The sequence below is a fragment of the Oncorhynchus nerka genome, linkage group LG12, assembly GCF_034236695.1.
Source record: "Oncorhynchus nerka isolate Pitt River linkage group LG12, Oner_Uvic_2.0, whole genome shotgun sequence".
Taxonomy (NCBI): domain Eukaryota; kingdom Metazoa; phylum Chordata; class Actinopteri; order Salmoniformes; family Salmonidae; genus Oncorhynchus; species Oncorhynchus nerka.
Window position 1 is genome coordinate 26,994,999 of NC_088407.1, and position 13,924 is coordinate 27,008,922.

At 44.2% G+C, this 13,924-nt stretch overlaps 1 pseudogene; it reads left to right on the plus strand.

Moving 5' to 3' along the window:
* Nucleotides 1–13,924, plus strand: part of LOC115138038 (kin of IRRE-like protein 1) — a 40,295-nt pseudogene that overhangs the window by 22,344 nt on the left and 4,027 nt on the right.

Consider the following 13,924-nt stretch of genomic DNA (forward strand, 5'->3'; position numbering starts at 1 on the left):
GAATGTGATGAAAGAAATAAAAGCTGAAATAAATAATTCTCTTGTCACGTGACTAGGGTGGGCATTCTATGTGGGCATTCTATGTCTTTTTTCTATGTTTTTGTATTTCTTTGTTTTTGGCCCGGGTATGGTTCTCAATCAGGGACAGCTGTCTGTCGTTGTCTCTGATTGAGAACCATACTTAGGTAGCTCTTGCCCACATGGGTTTTGTGGGTAGGTATTTTCTTTTTAGGGTGTTTTACACCTGACGGAGCTGTTTCGGTTGTTTATTTTGTTCCTTGTTGTATTTAGTGTTCAGTTTATTAAAATAATGATGAACACTTACCACGCTGCATCTTGGTCCTCACCTTCTTCCACCAATGGTCGTTACATCTCTCTGCTATTATTCTGACATTTCACATTCTTAAAATAAAGTGGTGATCCTAAGTGACCTAAGACAAGGAATTTTTACTAGGACTAAATGTCAGGAATTGAGAAAAACTGAGTTTAAATGTAGTTGGCTAAGGTGTATATAAACTTCCGACTTCAACTGTATATATGGACACTACTGTTCAAAAGTTTGGGGTCACTTAGAAATGTCCTTGTTTTTGAAAGAAAAACACATTTTTGTCCATTAAAATAACATTGAATTGTTCAGAAATACAGTGTAGACATAGTTAATGTTGTAAATGACTATTGAAGCTGGAAACTGCCTCCATAGGCGTACGGAGGACCATCATTCTGAGTAATGAAGGCTATTCCATGCGAGAAATTGCCATAAACTGAAGATCTCGTACGACGCTGTGTACTACTCCCTTCACAGAACAGTGCAAACTGGCTCTAACCAGAATAGAAAGAGGAGTGGGAGGCCCCGGTGCACAACTGAGCAAGAGGACAAGTACATTAGAGTGTCTAATTTGAGAAACAGACGCCTCACAAGACCTCAACGGGCCTCCCACTCCTCTTTCTATAAAAAATCTTCCATTTCCAGCTACAATAGTCATTTTCAACATTAACAATGTCTACACTGTATTTCTGATCAATTTGAGATGTTATTTTACTGGACAAAAAAAATAACCTTTTCTTTCGAAAACAAGGACATTTCTAAGTGACCCCAAACTTTTGAACGGTAGTGTATTTACAGTACCAGTCAAAAGTTTGGACACACCTACTCATTCCATCTTCTTTATTTTTACTATTTTCTATTGAAGTGAAGACATCAAAACTATGAAATAACACACACAGAATCATGTAGTAACCAAAAAAGTGTTAAACAAATCCAAATATTTTATATTTGAGATTCTTCAAAGTAGCCACCCTTTGCCTTGAATACAGCTTTGCCCACTCTTGGCATTCTCTCAACCAGCTTCATGCAGGAATGCAAACTAGTCACCTTTCGGTGAAATTCGCCGTTTTGAATCCAAAGTAGGTGACCTACGTGATTTGTGTTGATCCGATGAGAAAAGTTTGAATCTCTACTGGCTGTAAGCAAACGGGTGATGCGCGTTTGGAGCAATACTGGCTGTATCCAAGGCTCAGCCAATCATTCACGTAACAACAGAATGCAGCTGAAGAGAGAAGAGACAACCAACTTACTAGTTACAGCATCAGCGAGTGCTCTGGAAAGGCAGCTTGTCAGTTACAGCAGCGCGTCCACTGAACGATAACGAAACGGTAACGTTAGTTGAGAAGCCTGACCACGGAGACAAGGGGTGAGAAGGTGATGAAACGTACTTCATGAGCTGTAACCAAAAAAACTACTAGCATTTGGAAAGTTTGAGGTGAGGCAGAAAGTGTGGTGGAACAAGTATTGACATTGTTAAGTATCTTGCTAGCTGGATCGAATTCTCTGTAGCTAGTCAGAGAAATGTCGAGGAATATTAGCCAACTTATCTGATCAAATAATTGAGTTTATGGTGTGAAAATTAGCTTGCTAACTAAGTCAGACAGCTAACATTAGTAACGTAACCAATTCACTATAGTATTAACTGGTATACAACTCCTTACCGTTCCTCAAGTTATAATGCGTTAGTTGATTACTGTACCCTGGCAATCCGTGTGAAATGTTGACTAACTAACAAACTAACCTGTTAACAAACCTGTTAACTAATGTTTTCCCTCTACAGTATGTGATTAATTTTCAGTATGAGAGAAGTAGGTGTACATGAGGTGTTGTTTGTTAAACAAGTGTATCTGGAGCTGAGCCTGGCTTAAACTGGATGCCACTATAGAGGTGAAAGGAACACCACACACTTTCCCTCTTTCTCACTTTTGCTGGCACATTGTAGAACAGATGTCCACAAGGAAGACAGTGTTCAATGTAATAATGTGCAGTGCAGCCCAAATATATTGTTTTTGTTGTGTTGAACTTGACAGTAACACATGTGGGTGAGTGAGTGAGGGGAGATTATATATTTTTTTACTCAGTGAACGTTATTTTTGCACACATGTAGCCTTGTGCACTTGATCGATGTCTGCTGTAGTGGCCACTATAATAGAGCAAAAATAGAATGCCTGTTTGTTTCATTCTATTTCTACTTTAAGATGTGTTTTTCCCAAGTGCAATATTTAGATGTGTGTGGTCACAAGCATTCTATTATAAAGGCTGTCATGGCTAACTGCAATATGTAGATGTGTGTGGTCACAAGCGTTCTATTATAAAGGCTGTCATGGCTAACTGCAATATGTAGATGTGTGTGGTCACAAGCGTTCTATTATAAAGGCTGTCATGGCTAACTGCAATATGTAGATGTGTGTGGTCACAAGCGTTCTATTATAAAGGCTGTCATGGCTAACTGCAATATGTAGATGTGTGTGGTCACAAGCGTTCTATTATAAAGGCTGTCATGGCTAACTGCAATATGTAGATGTGTGTGGTCACAAGCGTTCTATTATAAAGGCTGTCATGGCTAACTGCAATATTAGTGGATAGTGTTTTTTCTCAAAACTTGAGTGTCATTTGCTGTAAAGTCTAGGCAGCAAATAACATTGGATTGCTTTCTTTACATTTTGTAGCTGTGAGTTAGGTTTAAATTGTTATTTTACACACAGAGACGGATCATGTAGATCATATTCTTTGTTGTTTAATGAGTTAAAACCTGCATTTCCCACTAGCAGGGATGTTTTGCATGTTTCAGTGCAACAACAAAAAAGGGTCAGCAGTTTGCGTCCTTGTTCATGAGGTAGTCACCTGGAATGCATTTCAATTAACAGGTGTGCCTTGTTAAAAGTTCATTTGTGGAATTTATTTCCATCTTAATGCGTTTGAGCCAATCAGTGTTGTGACAAGTTCAGGGTGGCATACAGAAGATAGCCTTATTTGGTAAAAGACCAAGTCCATATTATGGCAAGAACAGCTCAAATAAGCAAAGAGAAACGACAGTCCATCACTACTTTAAGACATGAAGGTCAGTCAATGCGGAACATTTCGAGAACTGAAGTGCAGTCGCAAAACCCATCAAGCGCTATGATGAAACTGGCTCTCATGAGGACCGCCACAGGAAAGGAAGACCAAGAGTTACCTCTGCTGCAGAGGATAAGTTCATTAGAGTTACCAGCCTCCGAAATTGCAGCCCAAATAAATGATTCACAGAGTTCAAGTAACAGACACATCTCAACATCAACTGTTCAGAGGAGACTGTGTGAATCAGGCCTTCGTGGTTGAATTGCTGCCAAAAAAACACTACTAAAGGACACCAATAAGAAGAAAAGACTTGCTTGGGCCTAGAAATACGCGCAATGGCCATTAAATCTGATGAGTCCAAATTTGAGATTTGTGGTTCCAACTGCCGTGTCTTTGTGAGACGCAGAGTAGGTGAACGGATGATCTCTTCATGTGTCGTTCCCACCGTGAAGCATGGAGGAGGAGGTGTGATGATGTGGGGGTGCTTTGCTGGTGATACTGTCAGTGATTTATTTAGAATTCAAGGCACATTTAACCAGCATGGCTACCACAGCATTCTGCCTGCGATATGCCATCCCATCTGGTTTGCACTTAGTGGGACTATCATTTGTTTTTCAACATAACAATGACCCAACACACCTCCAGGCTGTGTATGGGCTATTTGACCAAGAACGAGATTGATGGAGTGCTGTTGGAAAAGCATTCCAGGTGAAGCTGGTTGAGAGAATGCCAAGAGTGTGCAAATCTGTCATCAAGGCAAAGGGTGGCTACTTTGAAGAATCTAACATCTAAAATATACTTTGATTTGTTTAACACTTTTTTTGGTAACTTCATGATTTCATATGTGTTATTTCATGCATACGTTAAAATAAAAACGATACACATTCAGAGAGAGCGAGACAGAGGGAGGGGAGAAACATCACAGATAAGTGAGACAGAAATGCAATTCGATTGCCATTCTTTCATTGTTTACCAGTCCAGTCAAGAAAACAGTACATTACACTGTATGTATACAGTACATTCAGAGGGAGAAGGAGAGAGAGACGGACAACAGAAACACAACAGCACAACCAAAAGACTCCTCGACATAAATCTGACTTGGATTGTCAGTCTCTCATTGTTTAGCGGTCTTGATGAGCAGTTTAATTACAGCGCATGTCATTATGTACCATGGAACACAACTTTTTTCAGATTGGACAAGCAGTCACAACACTTCATCAGATGAATACAGTACAGGTTTACATTGCAGAAAGAACTATGGTGGCTCTCAGTAGAGCTGGAACAGCCCTGTGGAGTAGAGACAATGACATGTACTGTAGTTAGACGTTAGAGAGAGGGAGAGAGGAAGCCTGGGAGATGACTCATACTGTAGGGAGGAATGGAGAGAGAGAAAGAGAAAGAAAGAGAGAGCAAGACAAAGATAGAAAGAGAGGTTTAAGACAGGGAAGCCATGAGGGACTGGGAGATGGGTTGAGACTCTATGGGTTAAATCGTAAGGGTTTGATCTACCTCTCTTCTCCTGAATCAGCTCATGTCTCACTCCCTCATTCCCCCTCTATCTCTCTCTCTCCATTGTTGAAATCTTTTTCTCACTATTTTCCTAATCTTTCTATGTCTCGATGTCTTAATGCTCCCTCGATCTCCAACTAGTTATCCTTGTCTTCAGTTGAAGGAGAACGAGAAACCATATCAAACACACCATCAGAAATTGTAGATCGTAGTAGCTGGAGAACAATTGAACTTTTAGGCCTAGCTACTAATTTTACCACAAAAACTCCAATGAGTGAAATGCACCTCTCTGTCTCTACATGGCCCCTTTAAACAGTTTATTCTCAGTTTGTGTATAATGACGCTGTATGTATCTACTGTAACAACAATCTAACAACAACACAGCTGTGGGCTTGTAACAAAATGTGATGTTATAGGTTTGTATTGATGCTTATGCACCCTTCTCTCTCCCCCCCCCATCTCTCTCCCTCTCGCTCCCCCTTTCCCTTCCTCCCTCCCTCCTTCTCCTACCCCAGTGTGGACAGCGCGTTTCTCCCAGGAGCCAGCGGACCAGTCGGTGGTGCTGGGCCAGAGGGTGATTCTGTCATGTGTTGTGTTTAACTACTCGGGCATTGTGCAGTGGACCAAGGATGGACTGGCCCTGGGCATCGGAGAGGACCTCAGGGGTGAGACTACAACAACTCTAAGACCCCTCCTCCCCCCTGACAACACCCAACAACACCCAACACCCATCATTTCTAGTCGCCCTGCTTACAAGGCCTCTCTGTATATCGCCCTGTCTGTCATTCTATGCTGTTGTGGTGTTTACCTTTTCTCTACCACCTCTCCCCCTCTTTCTATCTCTACCCTCCCCCTCTTTCTCTCTCTTTCTCTTTCTCTCTCTCCCTCTTTGTCTCTCTCTTTCTTTCTCTATGCCAGGCTCTCTCTCTATCTGTCCATCAATTTCTCTATACCTATACCTATCTCTATCACAAACACACATGTTCTATCTCCCCTATCTGTAAGAAATAAGGCTTGTTGAAAACACAAAAAAATGTAAACTCGTTGCTTTTCTCACATTCTTTCTCTTCCTGCTTCATTCCCTCTTTCTCCCTCTATCTCCCATTTTCTCTCTCTCTCTCTCTTTGCCTCTGTTCAACCCCTCACTGATTCTTCATTCTCTCTCCCTCCCTCTCTCTCTCCCCCTCTGCCGCTCTTTTCCTATCCTTCACACTCGCTGTTCTTCCCTCTCTTTGTCTCTGCTTTTCCTCAAACACTCTCTCATTTCTCTCTCCCTCCCTTCCTCTGCTGCTCCTCTTCATCTGTCCTCTCACCATTCCTTTCCCTCTCTCTCTCTCTCTTTCTCTCTCTCTCTCTCTCTCTCTCTCTCTCCCTCTTTCTCTTTCTCTCTCTCTCTTTGTCTCCCTCTCTTTCAATCATATTGATACTGTAATGGTTCAGTGCTTCAAGCCAAAGCTTTTAAATAGAAACATGTGAATGAACACTGGTTCCATCATACACATGCTCCCTCTCTCCCTCGCTCTCTCTCACCCTGCCTCGCTCCTTCGCTCTCTCTCACCCTGCCTCTCTCCCTCTCTCCCTCTCTCTTACCCTGCCTCTCTCCCTCGCTCCTTCGCTCTCTCTCTCCCTGCCTCTCTCCCTCGCTGCCTTGATCTCTTTCCCTCTCCCTTTCATAAGCTTTCGCTCTCTCGACATTTCACATGCAAATACATGCATAGACAACATACAGATGCACATGATATGTCAGGTACAAGGACACACAAGGTTATGGGAGGGTAAGCTCATTTGAAGCATATGGATATACATACAGTACATTCTACTGTGACAGAATGATTCCGATGGAATTTATTTGTGAAGAGAAAGGACATGAAATCTTCACCAGCATTTCTGTCCGTTTGGAGTCCTCTAATAAAACGTTGTTGTCATAATGCATGCATTCTTTTCTCTTGCTGGTGAAAGAGAGCACGGCTGCCACCTGCTGGTAAGAATGTATAGCACCACATGAGCTATGTGAGCGCTAGAAGAGAGAGCGAGAGAAGGGGGGAAGGGAGGGGGAGAGAGAGAGCGCATACATACGAATATGTGCATGGTTGTGTTCTTTGTTTATCATTACCTTCTATACATTCCAAATGAGCCTGCCCTGCTCATTTATCGTTTAACCAGCCTCCACTGACTGTCCCTATGTCTGACTCTCTCTCCGTTCCCCCCAGCCTGGCCGAGGTACCGTGTGTTGCGGGTGCAGGAGCTGGGCCAGTATAACCTGGAGATCATCTCAGCTGAGCTGTCTGATGACTCCCTGTACGAGTGTCAGGCCCCAGACGCTGCGCTACGTTCTAGAAGAGCCAAACTCACCGTCCTCAGTAAGATACAGCAACTGCATGTGTGTGTGTGTGTGTGCGTGTGGTTGTGTGTGTGTGCGTGCGTGTGTGTTGTGCGTGTGGTGTGTGTGTGTGTGTGTGTGTTTGTATGTGTGTGTGGTTGTGTGTGTGTGCGTGTGTTTGTGTGGTTGTGTGTGTGTTTGTGTGGTTATGTGTGTGTTTGTGTGGTTGTGTGTGTGTATGCGTGTGTATTTCAGTACATGCATGTGTTTAACCCCCCTGTCCTATCTCCAGTCCCCCCAGATGACCCAGTGATAGACGGGGCCCCTGAGGTGCTGCTGAATGCAGGGGACCACTATAACCTGAGCTGTGTGTCCCGCGGGGCCAAGCCCCCTGCCATGATAGAGTGGCAGAAAGATGGGATCCCTGTAGATGGAGCAGTCAGCACCACCGTGAGTCAATGAAACAAGCGTGTACACATGCAAACACATAGTATTATAACACCCACATGCACACACACACATACGCACACACGTACATATCACATGCACGCACACACGCACACACACACACACACACACTCAAATCCATACACACAGTGACTGACTTTGTTACTCCTACCTTTTCTCATCGTTGTATTGGCTGTCGTCTCTTGAGTCCATCGCTACCCCTCTCTTGACCATTTCTGTCCCTCCCATCCTGGTTCCTTCTTTCCCTCCCTCCCTCCATCTCTCTCCATCAGGAGGTGCTCCCGGACAGGAAGAGGGTGACGACCCACAGCTTCCTGCCCTTCCACCCAGTGGACACAGACACAGGGAGGAACTACAGCTGTGTGGCCAGTAACCTGGCTATCCCCGCCGGGAAACGCACCACCGTCACCCTCAACGTACACCGTAAGTCACCCTCAACGTACACCGTAAGTCACCCTCAACGTACACCGTAAGTCACCCTCAACGTACACCGTAAGTCACCCTCAACGTACACCGTAAATCACCCTCAACGTACACCGTAAGTCACCCTCAAAGGAATTTGTTGAAGACTTGTTCATAACCTTCCCCTTAGCTTGACATAGTTTTTATGACAGACTGTGATGACTGAATATCTGATGTTATTCACAGACAACAGCTCCTAATGAAAACCAGTACATCACTTAGATCACTGCCCAGGACCCTTGAGGGGGTCCTCTCTTTTTCCTCTCTGCCCCCCTACTCTCTCCTTCTCTCTGTTATTTGCTTATGTTGTCGGTGTGCCTCATTAACCCCGTGTGTCCTCTCTTTCCAGACTTCCCCACGGTGACACTGTCCATCGAGCCTCGCTCCGTCTTAGAGGGGGACAGAGTTACCTTCACCTGCGCCGCCTCCGCCAACCCTCCTATCATGGGATACATGTATGTCCTCTTTTACCTACAGTATCTGTTCACCTTTCTGTCTGTCTCCAGTATATGCCCACCTGCCTCTCTCTCTAGCTGTGCATTAGTCTGGCTGGATAGTTGTGTTCATCTACAGTACCAGTCCAAAGCTTTAACACACCTACTCATTCAAGATGTTTTATTTATTTTTACTATAAGCATTCCTCATGAAGCTGGTTGAGAGAATGCCAAGAGTGTGCAAAGTTGTCATCAAGGCAAAGGGTGGCTACTTTGAAGAATCTCAAATATAAAATATATTTTGATTTCTTTAAACACTTTTTTGGTTACTACATGATTCCGGGTGTGTTATTTCATAGTTTTGATGTCTTCACTATTATTCTACAATGTAGAAAATAGTAAAAAAATAAAGAAAAACCCTTGAATGAGTAGGTATGTCCAAACTTTTGACTGGTACTGTGTTTGGGTAGTTACATGTGTTAGTCGTGGTGACCAAGTGTTTGGCCAATGTGGGAACCAAACCTGGCAGTACATGTTTATTCATACAATATATGTGTTCTTTCTCAGGTGGGCTAAAGGTGGAGTGATCCTGCAGGGGGCCAGAGAGAGTGTGTTCACCACCAAAGCTGACCATTCCTTCTTCACTGAGCCAGTGTCCTGCTCAGTGTTCAACGCCGTTGGCAAAACCAACGTCAGCATCCTGGTCGATGTACACTGTGAGTCTAACTAGACCTCCATGGCTGGCAAATAGCATCTGTCTGTCTCTCTGTCGGTCTCTTTCTGTCTCTCTCTCTGTCTGTGTGTCTGTCTATATCTCTCTCATTTTCTCTCTCTCTCTCTGTTTCTGTCTGTCCGTCTGTCTGTCTGACTGACTGTCTGTCTGTCTGTCTGTCTGTCTTTCATTTCTCTTTACGTGGTCATTTTTATATTGTATTTGACTTTGTTATCAGTAGCTGACCTGGTTAAATAAAAGTCCCCCCCCTCTCTCTCTCTCTCCCTCCCCCTCTCTCCCCAGTTGGTCCTATTATGGTAGTGGAGCCCAGGCCAGTGACAGTGGACATAGACTCTGATGTCACTCTGAACTGCAAATGGGCCGGCAACCCTCCTCTAACACTTACCTGGACCAAGAAGGGCTCCAATATGGTGAGAACCAGTTCTCTCTTCCTTCTGTCGCTCTCTTTATCTTTATAGACTCCCTTTCTTTTATATCCTTCTGTCTCTCTCAGTCTCTCTATTCTCTTTCGCCCCCCTGCTCTGTCCGTCTCTTTCTCCTGGCTTTTTCCTGATGCTCCCTCACTCCTCTCCTCCATTTGTCTTTCCCACTACTTCACCTCTATTTTATTCTCTTTTGCATTCCTTCTCTGTCCATCTCTCTTTTTCTCGCTCGTTGTGTAGGTCCTCAACAACAACAATCATCCCGTCCCGCCTTTCTTGTCTATCCCTTGTCTGTCTCCTTTCTTCTTATCTCTCATTTCTTTCTTTCTCAAGTCTTTCTCTTTTAATATCTAAAAAAGTAGAACGGCATCTGGCCACATCATCGCACTCCTCCTTTCTTCTGCCCACATCGTTCTCTCTGTTTGTTCCTGACTGTTTGTTCTTGACTCTCTGTTTGTTCCTCTCTCTCTGTTTGTTCCTCTCTCTCTGTTTCTTCCTCTCTCTCTGTTTGTTCCTCTCTCTCTGTTTGTTCCTGACTCTGTTTGTTCCTCTCTCTCTGTTTGTTCCTCTTTCTCTGTTTGTTCCTCTCTCTCTGTTTGTTCCTGACTCTGTTTGTCCCTCTCTCTCTGTTTGTTCCTCTCTCTCTGTTTGTTCCTCTCTCTCTGTTTTTCCTCTCTCTCTGTTTGTTCTTGACTCTCTGTTTGTTCCTCTCTCTCTGTTTGTTCCTGACTCTGTTTGTTCCTGACTCTGTTTGTTCCTCTCTCTCTGTTTGTTCCTCTCTCTCTGTTTGTTCCTCTCTCTCTGTTTGTTCTTGACTCTCTGTTTGTTCCTCTCTCTCTGTTTGTTCCTCTCTCTCTGTTTGTTCCTCTCTCTCTGTTTGTTCCTCTCTCTGTTTGTTCCTCTCTCTCTGTTTGTTCCTCTCTCTCTGTTTGTTCCTGACTCTCTGTTTGTTCCTCTCTCTCTCCATCCCATGTGTAGGTCCTTAGTAATAACAACCAGCTGTTCCTGAAGTCAGTGAGCCAGGCTGACGCTGGGCAGTACGTGTGTAAGGCCATCGTCCCCAGGATCGGAGTGGGAGAGACAGAGGTCACGCTCACTGTCAACGGTAAGGAACACCACACATCACACAAGAATAGATAAGATTGAATTTATGGTTCAAATGAGTGTGATGATTGGATGTAGGCTTTAATACTGCTATGAAGACCGGAGTGTGCAACTTTTCTTTCAAACTATTCATTGGTGTAGTATTTATTCTTGTTTATACATGGAGCGGAATGTACCACCCCTCACTCGTTCTCACGCTCACTCTGTTTATCTCTTCCTATCCAGGTCCCCCCATCATCTCCAGTGAGCCCGTCCAGTATGCGGTGAGGGGGGAGAGAGGAGAGGTCAAATGCTACATCGCCAGCACACCTCCACCGGACAAGATTGTAAGTTGACAGTCGATACTGTACAAACTCTACTGCAAGCTTTTACATGACCACCTATACGTTATCGCCATGAGATTACCACCTGTACATTATTGTCGTGGGATTGCCACCTGTACATTATCGTCATGCGATTACCACCTGTACATTATTGTCGTGGGATTGCCACCTGTACATTATCGTCATGCGATTACCACCTATACATTATCGTCATGGGATTACCACATATACATTATTGTCATGGGATTACCACATATACATTATCGCCGTGAGATAACCACCTATACATTATCGCCATGGGATTACCCCCTGTGCATTATCGTCATGGGATTACCCCGTGTACATTATCGCCATGGGATTGTTGCCTATCCATTATCGTCGTGGGATTATCGCCTGTACATTATCGTCGTGGGATTACCCCCTATACATTATCGTTGTGAGATTACCACCTGTACATTTTCGTCGTGGGATTACCACCTGTACATTTTCGTCGTGGGATTACCTTATCGTCATGAGACTGACATGGTCGACACTCTAGCAGCGGTTCCCAATCTCTTTCTGTTTTATGGCAGCCGCCAAAATCTTTACGAATTGTCCTGAGACCCACCAAGTAAACAAGATTTCTAGTCGAGGGACACTTCTAGTGCAGCCGGTCAGTGTCTGAAACCAGCTGATATCTCCTCTCCTCCACTCGTCTCTCTGGTCCGGATGCTCTCAGGCAGTGGCTGCATCTGAAATGGCACCCTTCTCCCTACATAGTGCACCATATGTGCCCTGGTCAAAAGTAGTGCACTGTACAGGGATTAAGGTGCTATTTGTGAGACAGTCCGTGTGTAGTTGGTCTCTCCTCTCCTCTCTAAGCCTTGTGAGTTTGATTCTCTCTGATGCACCAGCTTACTGTGTGTCCTTAATGCAGGGACAGAAAAGCGGTTATAAAATATGAAGGACTGGAACAGTTGTCCCGGTAAATGCCTCCGCCAGAGTTTCCCGTTTTTCAGAATAAATCGGAGATTACAGGAACATGTGGCCTCATGCATTTTTAAATACTCTTTCATACTTCAGTGTGAATAATAGCTTTTAGCGGGTTAGAAGTTGCGGAAGTGTGTAAGATTCTCACCAGCTCTAAAACCACTACGTGTTACTCTATAGTCCAAGGATAAAGAGATAGAGAGGCTTGGAACAGTTGCTGTTGGTAGTGTGTGAATCCCATTCTGTGTGCGTTGTAAGTGTGCGTGAATGTGTTTTTAATAGTTGCATGTGCTTGTTGTTTACTTCAGTACGTCTGTGTGTACGTCTTCGTATGCCCAGTTGTGTGTACAGTGTGCCTGCATGTGTAAAACATGAGTGTATATGCCTAATGCATATGTATGTGTGTGTCAGTACACATAATTCAATGGAGTCCATATGGGTGTGTTAACTTGCACCTGTCTGCCTGCCTGTCTGTCTGCCTGCCTGTCTGCCTGCCTGTCTGTCTGTCTGTCTGTCTGTCTGTCTGTCTGTCTGCCTGCCTGCCTGCCTGCCTGCCTGCCTGCCTGTCTGTGTTTCAGGTGTGGGCGTGGAAAGAGAACGTGTGGGAGAAGGAGAAGGGGACTCTGTTGGAGAGGTACACGGTGGAGCAGAGTAAACCTCTGTCTGAGGGAGGGGCTGTCCTCTCCACCCTCACCATCAACAACGTCATGGAGCCTGACTTCCTGTCCACCTACAACTGTACTGCCTGGAACGCCTTCGGACCCGGGACCATGATCATCACCCTGGAGGAGACTGGTATGACCAGAGACAAACAGCAACAACAATAACCACCATTATATTCACCACAATTATATTCACCACCATTATATTCACCACCATTATATACATCACCATTATATTCACCACCATTATATTCACCACCATTATATACATCACCATTATATTCACCACCATTATATTCACCACCATTATATACATCACCATTATATTCACCACCATTATATACATCACCATTATATTCACCACCATTATATTCACCACCATTATATTCATCACCATTATATTCATTCTCCTAACTTGATACAACAACAACAATAACCACCATATATACTCATGCCTGCTCTATTACAATGTTTTAGCTGAATCTGCATGTTGTATTGCGTTGAATACTGTTTCTCTCTCTCCTTCTCTCTCTCCCTTCCTCTATCTCGCTCCCTCCTTCTCTCTCTCCGTTCCTCTATCTCTCCTTCCCCCATTCTCTCTGTCTCTTTCCCTCCCCCTTTCCTTCCTCCCCCCTCTCAATCTCCCCATTCTTCTCTCCCTTCATTCCTCTCTCCTCTCTTCCCTCTCTCAGAGGAGGTCCCAGTGGGTATAATAGCAGGAGGGACTGTTGGTTGCACCATCCTGCTGTTCCTGTGTTTACTAGTCCTGGTGCTCATCTTCTACCGGCAGCACAAAGGCAGTGAGTGACACCTGCATCTATTCCCCACAGTCAAACCATCTATAAAGTATCAAACACACACCAATACATGTTTCAGATGCCCATGCCCTAAAAACCCCAATACACCTGTCTTGAGATATCTACCCTGTACCCCCACACATTATCTCCGTACCGGTACCCCCTGTATAGAGCCGTGTTATTTAGATCTGTCACTTTCTCTTCTTTTGATCTTTTTCTTCTACTTTGGTCCCCCTCTTATGTTGGATTCCTCCCCACCTTTGTTGTTTTTTTTTCATTGTTTGATGGTTTAGTTTCTGCCCTCTTCTCTCCCTCCTCTCCTTCCTCTAAGCCCTTTAA